Source organism: Parasteatoda tepidariorum, chromosome 1, assembly GCF_043381705.1.
Source record: "Parasteatoda tepidariorum isolate YZ-2023 chromosome 1, CAS_Ptep_4.0, whole genome shotgun sequence".
Lineage (NCBI taxonomy): Eukaryota > Metazoa > Arthropoda > Arachnida > Araneae > Theridiidae > Parasteatoda > Parasteatoda tepidariorum.
This window is the reverse complement of record NC_092204.1, coordinates 80241962-80251294: the sequence shown is the minus strand read 5'-3', so window position 1 is coordinate 80251294 and position 9333 is coordinate 80241962. Positions and strand designations below refer to the sequence as shown.

Here is a 9333-nt window from a genome sequence, read left to right as displayed (position 1 = left end):
GACCGCTATGCACCATGGTGAACAACGATTCATTGGTGACTAGGTGCCTCAAATAGAGATAACAAACGAATAACAAACAAATATAATAATAATAAAACAATGAAAATATAGAATATGATGATACGATATTCTTAGTGCTTTCCAATAAGCCTTCCATACCAATCCGTTGCCTGCTACACAAGGATAATTGCACAAGTGATACATAGCATATGTGCATAGTGATGACATTTATGCTTTTGATCAATTTGATGAAATGCTTAAAATGTTAGAATGAATTAACTTGTGTTATCTTTTTAGGTTAAAAAACAGCATAATAATAAGCCTGTTTATTATTTAAAGAGCAATATTTAATTAATGAAATTCACTTGAGACATTAATTTAAAAGTAACAACAAAAAAAACAGTTATCTACTTAAAATGTTATAACATAAACATAACATGAGTACATAGAAAAAATGCTAAAATACGACTCAAAGAATAAGATGTCAGGCTCAAAAGCAAAAATTTTATTGCGTCATCAATTGTTTCCAATTAGATTACAATTAATGGAAATTTTAACAAGAAGTATTTTAAAATTCTTAATCTTCACAATACTGTACATACAAAATAATCACATGAAGCACAATAAATATAATGATTTGCCTTTGAACTATTTTTTAAAGTCAAAATTAGGTTTTGTGAGGAGACGATTTTATCAAAATTGGATTTTGTCATAGTCAAGTTCTGTCGTAATCGGGTATTGTCATAGTCGAATTCTGTCGTAATTGGGTTCTGTCATAGCCGGATTCTGTCATAAATGGGTTCAGTCATATTAGCGTTCTGTGCATTCGGAATTTTGCCATAATCACGATAGCATAAAAATTAGGTTATGTCCATAATTGAGCCAATTATACATATTCTGGGAATCTTATGCATGAAATATAAGGTTTGTGTTAGTTAGCCTCTCTTCAGAATTGTCTATGTAGAGATGTCAAAAAGATCACAATCCAGCTCAAGAAACAAAATGTCCTGTCCATGAGCCAAATCTATATTTAAAAATCGATTATTTTATTCCAGTCCTTTCTATTGTCTTTAATAGAAATTCTGACCATATACGTTATATAATGCATGTGTTAGACATCATTTTTAAATGTTCCACAATGCTGTCCGTAGATAGTTAATATGCAGCTCAATACACAAAATGTCCAGCAATTAAGCTGGATTTTCAAGGTCAGAATTAGGTCTTGTCAAAATTGGATTAAGAACATCATCAGATTTATCACATGTTTTTGGTTATATACTTACATTACACGTTAAATCATATAAAATTTGTGTGTGTTAGTCTTGTTTTGAAAATCATCAAATTATTACTTATGCAGAGATATAAGAACTGTACAATCTGATTCAATGAACAAAATGTTCTGCTTAAGAGCCAATTTTCAATCAGATTATTGTTCAGTTCGAAAAGTTATTATGTTTCATAAAATAATTCAACGATGGTTTCATTAAAATCTACTAGAAATGGTATCATCAAATCCATCTCTCATTTTTCCATTTTTGGAACTCTTTATTCTGGTGCACGTGATGGGCGGTAGAAAGTCCCTCTGTTTTCAAGTCATACTTTACGAACCCATTCTGCCAGAACTCAAGTTGTTCCATACTGACTATATTCCAATTTTTACTGGATATTTTTCATAATTTTTATCCATCTCCTTATCCACTTCCTGTATGCTTCTTTGTGCTGACTTCCGATATTCTGCCACTTTTGGCTCTTCTATTTTTTCAACATTTACATCCTCTTTCTTATCCACTTTCTTGCTTTCTTAATATTATATTGAACAGATGTCAGTTTTTCTGCTAATTTTACTCCTTCAACTTCGCCACCACTTTCATGATTATTTTTATCCATTTTTTGAAACTCATCCTGAGCAGTTCGCCCTGATTCAGCTGCGTTTTGCTATGCAAGCACATCGGTCCAATCTCTCAACTTAAACTTCATCGTCATTATCTTTCTTTCCCTTTGAACTCAACAAAAAACAGGATGTTAATTTTTTGCTTAGCTTTCAATTACAGCAATTCCATATTAACTGAAATTATAATTTATTTGCTTAATTATTACATTACTTGTCAAAATCTAATTATATATATTGTATTTCTCCTAGCACTCTTTATTATTTTATTGAATGCGATTTTGCGATGATTCAGTCAGATGTTTCAAAGTACAAAATAATTATTCAGAGTAATATTTTAATCAATAAACTATTTTTCGTACAGAATTTCCGTTTTATGTATTATTTTTATTGATGTTGTGTTAGTTAACAATTATCCTTATTCTAGATAGATAAAATCAGACATTTCTTAAAATCCGATAATAATATGCGATTTCAACACAGTTGCTTGTCAAAATTCACATGCTCTAATATAAAAGTAAGTCCAAAACAGAATATTTCACAAAAATTTGTCATTTTATTTAATTATTTATTCGTCGGGTTTGTACAGATTCCTTAAAAATTTTAAAAAGTGGTAGCAAAATTACAAAAATAGAATGTAAATGATACGAAATTCAAAGAGTTACAGATTTTTGATGTAAAATGAAATCCAATTAAAAGAAAAGGTGTAGCTTTTTAATGTGATGTTAACTTTTTAAGTCTGTTTAATGATAGTAAGAATCCTGTTTACATTTTAACATTATTTTTTCCAATTTGTATTCAACAAATGATTTATTAAACATATTTGTCGGAACACTACTTTTTTGTCTCAGCTTCAGACAATTTTACAATTTGACAGTCATTTTTCGGAAGCTTTTTCTTTCCTGTTTATAAATTTAAAATCATTAAAACACTAGTAGTTTTCGAGTAGGAATTTTCTAGAAATTTTACCCTTGATCTCAGAACAATTAATATTAATATATTAAATGTTATTAATTTTTTACTCGGGTAGTAAGAGCTATGATTGTATTAAATAAAAGCTCTAATATTAATATAACCCCTAATAGAAAATTTATGAAAAAATCTGACATTAATTTCCAAATTACTTCTTTGTGGAAATAAATATACCTGAACGTGAACATGTATCTTGTGAATTGTACTTAATTTGTCTTTTTTTTAAAATAAGGGACATCGAAATGCTAAAACCCACGGTACAAGTGATAGCAAAAATAAATTTTTTCAACAATAAAATAATACTGCTAGTAATTGTTACTTGTACAATGTATACCTTTTATACGATTTAATTTTACAGTAAGAAGTTGAAAATTATGATTTGCAAATATTTTTATTCAAAATGATCAATTATACATTACTCACATCTTTTTGCGAATATATCTAAGCAGTTTGGACATTTTTTTTTCCAAACTGAATTCTTTTCGCAAGAACAGCAACCAATTGTCTCAAAAACTCTATAAAATAGGACAATTTTTAATTATTAAAATGTTCTCTTATTATATCATGCATTGTTAAAACGATACCAAAAATAGTACTAACCTTGTTTCAAAATCAGTTTTCTTTTTAATTACAACAGATTACTTTAACATTTAATGTCTGTTGCGACGAAGCTTGCAGATTACAGTTGTTTTATGTCACTATTGATTTCTCCTAACTTAAAGATTCTCCTGGAATAAAAAGCTTTTTTTTTGTTGAAAATCACAATGCTTATTCAGTTTATTGTGCTTACAAATTTAATGTCATTCTGTTTCAATTCAATTTATACAAATTAACAAACTTTGTAAGACCATAAATAATTAATAAAAAGGGTGTTTTGTTGAAAGAATTTGATTTAATAGAGATTTTGATGTATCATTCTATGAAGAAAGAAAGTAAAAAATAAAATTCTTCTTAAATGTTTTTTCTATTTATTTGCTTGGAAAATGTATATCTTTACATCGAGCAATATATTTATAACAGTTTATAATGATTGCTTAGTATGTGCTGATTCATGGTTTTTGATTAATGTATATTGTAGTGGAATAATTAAGTAATACTTTGGATCGATCTTAAGGCACAATACTTAAAACAAAATTTCTGAGGAATCCAAATCTGAATTTTAAAAAAATGGGAAACATATTTAAGTTGCCTAGTATTTTACTATATATTTATTTATTATTATTTCTTTGATATTTTGTATAATATATTTCTCGAAACATTTAGTTTTTGAACTTCTAGGACTTGAAAATGTTTAGTTGAAAATAAAGTCTGAAAATCTTTAACAGTAAGCATAACAGGATATGTTTTATAGAATGAAGAAAAAAATTATCCTCAAATGAATTAAATAGCCATTTTGTTCAGTTAATGAAAAATAAATTGGATTATCCTGAATGGCATATGTTTTTAAGTTTCATTTAATGAAATAAGTCAGTTTTAAAGCTACAATCTTTCAGTTATTGACATTGGAAAATATTTTTTTAGTTTTTGATAACGTTTTCGCTCAGACTCTTAATTTAGTATCTCATTCTATGATTAATGTTTATAAATCAGGAAATTTTCAAAATAAATGTATTTGTTACATGTTACGATTGGAGGTTTTTTTTATAACTAACATGAACTCATTGTTAAAGCGAGAAACGGTGTCATTCAAATCTTTCTCTTTTAAATGCAAATATTGTTTTCTCCATGAAAATATCTTGTAAAGGAAAACCTGTTTTGAAATGGGAATCAGATATGCATGAAATATGAGGATAGCGGAAATAACATATTTTATAGAAATATTTTCATGTTATCCACATTACATGAAACAATTCAGTTAAGAATTTTTATTAGAAAAAACAATGCCGGAACGTAACTTTTTTGTTTTGTTTTCACTGTGCATGTTGCTATTTCTGAATCTGAAATTTTATATCTCAAATGCAAATACCTGTTGTAAGGATATACCAAAAATATATGCATTCGGAACATATGCGTGATTATACAAATATGCTATGAAAATAAAATATTTGATTGGAATGAAAGACTAATAATATTAAAGCATATAATGATGAAATAAAATTGCAAATATTATGATTAAAATGAAGTAATTTTAAACACTGACGACGGTGTAGTTAAATCATGAATAAGACAGTTTCTGTCAGTCTATCTTTACAATGTACCAGTAGTTACTTATAATTAGTCGCAAGAAAGCAGTTGCAATAAACTCGAAACAACTTCAGAGATTAAGAGTTAATATTTGTTTCCGTAGTTTAAAAAGACAGCAGTGACTTATGGCAATTAACAGTATCAAGCAAAAAAGGTTTTCGATCAAATACTGTATTCATTGTATAAACAACAATTTTGTACATTTTTATAAATAAATAAGTAAATAAAAACCTATTACTCCAACATACACCCATAAAATTAGCAGTTTGCATGTAAGGATTTATTATGAAATCTTTAGTTTTGATATTAGATATTTAATTATAAGAAGCATACATAATTGAATACCCGCATGTTACGTCATCCTGAGTAAGACAAGGCATTCGTCGATTTGGATGCCAATCATCTTTGACAAACATGCATGACGTCACTTACAGGTATCCAATTAAATCTGATCTAAAACACGAGGTTAGGCCTCATCGCTTATTCCTCTTTTCGAGTTAAAAGTAATAAAAGAATTATATTCTAAGCAAATTTTATGAAACATTGTTAACTCTTATCAAACATCAATATCTTATTTCTTTAAACCAATCATGCAGGATAAAGAAAACAAAATTAACTCTATTAGTTGTACCGAAATAATCTTATTCGTGAACTTAAAAATTTAAAAAAAATTTTGTAGTTAGAGTAAAAAATATCATCAAATATCATGGTAGTTAGAGTAACAAATATCAAGCTAGAGAAACAAATTTTGAGTGCAGTGTTCTGTTCTCCCTACTTTTATATTTACTTTATACAAATGCATTTCCTTCATACCATAATACAAATTTGTAACAAAATATACATTCTAACAATTTTCATTTTGTAAACTCTCTAGCAATTTCGCATAACTCATTAATTATTTCTTTAGCATTCGACGAGAGAACTTTTTGTAGAATTTCTCTTGTAAAACAAATATGAAACCAGGGGAATAAGTTATGAAATACTGCATTTCGAATTCCATTCACAGAATCCACTTCAACCACATATAATTCTCTTTTGTCTCTCAGCAGAAATAAAATATAAAAATATTTTTCGTTCAGACTATAAAAGCATGCTTTGTTTTTCGTCAACCTTAGTGGAGGCTTAACCAGTTTATACACGTGACTTGAAGTAAAGATGTTTCTCTTTTTAATTTATTTATCGAATGGAATAAAGATCGAGAGAGTTTGGGACATTTTACTGAGATTCTTACAAGATTATTTGTAACTTTAGGTTCTTTTCAGAACGATCCTCTCCATTGCCTCATTCCTCATTAAGGAATTGGAAAATTTTATTCAGATTCTTTAAGTAGTGATTATAATAAAATCTTGAAATTTTAGCATATTTGTATTATCTTGAAATTTTAACATATTTATATTATCTTGAAATTTTAACATATTTGTATTATCTTGAAATTTTAACATATTTGTATTATCTTGAAATTTTAATTTCGTGGAATTTTAACATATCTAGAAATTGTTTTCCATAATTATAGTTTGCATTTAATTATTTTTAAGTGATTAATTAAGAATTATTTATATTAAATTTTCATTTCGCTTAAAAAACTATAAAACTAGTTTTAATAGAAAATTTTGACTGATTAATCAGTTGTAGTTTAAGAAATTTAGCAGATATTTACAATAAACTAGAATAATAATCGATTAAGTTTATGTTTTACAGCCAGAAAGTACTAAAAGAAACTTTTATCGATATGAAACACTCTTTCCTTATGAATAAATTTACGGGATAGAGCGTGATACCGTTATTCACCGCAGGTAACAAAAAAAGATCAAAGCAAGGAAAGCTTTGAACTTAAGACTCACGATTATCTTAAGATAGATTTAAAAATCTCTTCAGGCGATTGTTGATAATACTGCACAAACATTTTCATGAGGAAAAGGTTTATTTTCTGTGAATATTAATATAACAATTTTCTTTGAGTTTGGTAGCTGTATTCAATACAATATTCCTATATTGATTTTCCATAACAAAAGCCAAATAAGGTGGTTATGGATAAACCCCATTAGCCATGTCTTGTATATTAGTATTTAAAATTTATTTATTTAAATCTTCTTATCAGGATGTAAGAAGTATAAGTGTTAAATCTAGAAAGACCCGTCCCAGCTTGCGTCTTTCATCAATCTCCAAAATTTCAAAGCAATCATCTTTTCCCTATAAGAAACTTTTAAAGGTAAATAAGTATGTTTATCATAAAATATTTCGTCATAGGTTTCATAGGATTATTTTAAAATAAAAGGCCACATTAAGCTTTAAGTATTTAATTGTAAATAAGAATAAAACTAAAAAAGGTTATAATAGTTGAGAAATGTATTAATATGGAAGGATTCAAACTTTGTAAAAAAACATGAGCGAACTCATGAAGTTACTTTGGATCCCAGTTTCTTCATCTTTATAAATCTTACAAAAATGAACTGAAATTTTCCAGAATAGTTACTTGGAATGAGGAAAATTTTAAACTATAAGAGTACAGCAGCATTTATGATCCATCATCAAAATTAAATAAAATTTTACCATTGAACTTCTGCCAGTAGAACTAGTACAATGGTACAATATACTTGTGCGATGATTGATAAAACTATGATTGCAAGTTACTTTCCATAGTCTGTAGAGTTGTCAATCGCGTCGTCATTTTGTAACGATAAAGCCAAAACAACTAATATCCTTCCTGGCCCATAAAACTTCAGTTTCATAACTGGTACATGAGTTTCAGATGTACACCTAAACAAAACAAATATTCTGCTACAAAGCAGATAATTATTTTAAAGCTATTTTCAGTCAATATGGATATCGTAAGTATTCTATTGTGTTAGGAGGAATTAATAAATACTGCTAGCAAACATCGAAAACAAGTTTAACTTGATATTTTATGTAAATTATAACCATCTCTCATATCTATTTTCTTTTTTTTTAAACACCACGTGATTCTTCTCCCTAATGAGAATGCGTAAAACGGTGAGATGAATATGATCCTTCTGCACGTATTCTATGTAAATATTTTTATTTGTGTTCTCTGCATAAACTTTGCTATATATTTTACTGTTAAATAAACCTACAATTTTCGAACTTGTCCTTTTATTATATTTTAACGTAATTAAGCACGAGGCTAAATTATAGACGAATAAAATGGAGGCACAAGGGAGATTAATTGTAATGTCAATGTTTTTTATATCTGCATGCTTAAGTCCCTAATTTTTACTTTCAGAAAAAATATTTGTTGTAAGATACGATATGACTGATTTTATTTTACTGCCTACCCAATATTTGGATTCACGACTACTAATGCTCAACTCCGTTACCTATTAATTTCGAACCCAATCCAGAAGACAAGGGAACTGCTGAATAAGTACTGAGAGGAATTTGCGTTTGAGGAGAAATATTTGACGAGACAAACAAGCATTTGCCTTACAGAGAGTAAAAAGTCATGAAAATTCGGGTAAAATTCATATCGACCAGCATCGCTAGGATTCGAAACCATTTCACTTCATTAGAAGGCTAACGTTCTATCTAATGAACCATCATGGTTCGATCTGCTAGATTAACTTCATTTAAATAAAGCGAATTCAGATACTTTTGCAGATGTCCACAGAAAGAATCAGACTTATAACAAAGTAAACGAATTGTGCCTTGAAAAAAAATAAGGTTAAAACTCAAAATGAATTATATATTTATAATATAAAATTTTTAGTCTCTTAATGCAAGTTGACTTATTCTAGGTCCACTATAACTGTGATTTTGTGTTTGAATTTTATCTACTTAGCAGTAGTTTACTTATATTTATAACTTGAGTTTTCTTATAACTTTACAATCAGGTGGTTTTGTGATAACTTCAGTTTAATACCATTAGACTCTTTTTTTTTGGTTATGCGCTATTTTTATGTTTTGGCATATACTAATTCAAGGATTTGCTTACAATAATAAAAGAGATATAATGCTAGAGGATACCTTTGAAGCTTTTGGTTTTCTTGCATTCTTCAAATGTCTTATGAATTAAATAAAAATAATTTCGAACAAGTAACTATAAACATTCAAATGTAGCACCGCTCCTAACTTGATAAATGTTAAAGAAATCTTGAAAAATTCTGGCCATACAAACTTTTTCGTTACATTATGATATCAAATTTGTGTCCAAGCTCATTTAACAATCCATTATGATCATCGCTCGTTAGAGTCTTAACTTTAACCAAATATATGCACCAAAAATAAACTTTACATCATGAAAAAAAGTAAAAAATTGCGCGACAAATTTTAAC

At 27.9% G+C, this 9333-nt stretch overlaps 1 long non-coding RNA gene across 1 annotated transcript; it reads right to left on the bottom strand.

Annotated features, from left to right (window-relative positions):
* Positions 1-316: 316 nt before the first annotated feature.
* LOC107456171 (uncharacterized) lies at positions 317-6395 on the bottom strand. Its single transcript, XR_011637124.1, has 3 exons — positions 3461-6395; positions 3284-3375; positions 317-2065 (listed from the first exon to the last, which is right to left on the bottom strand). It is a non-coding gene; the product is annotated as an uncharacterized lncRNA (long non-coding RNA).
* Between the last annotated feature and the right edge of the window lie 2938 nt (positions 6396-9333).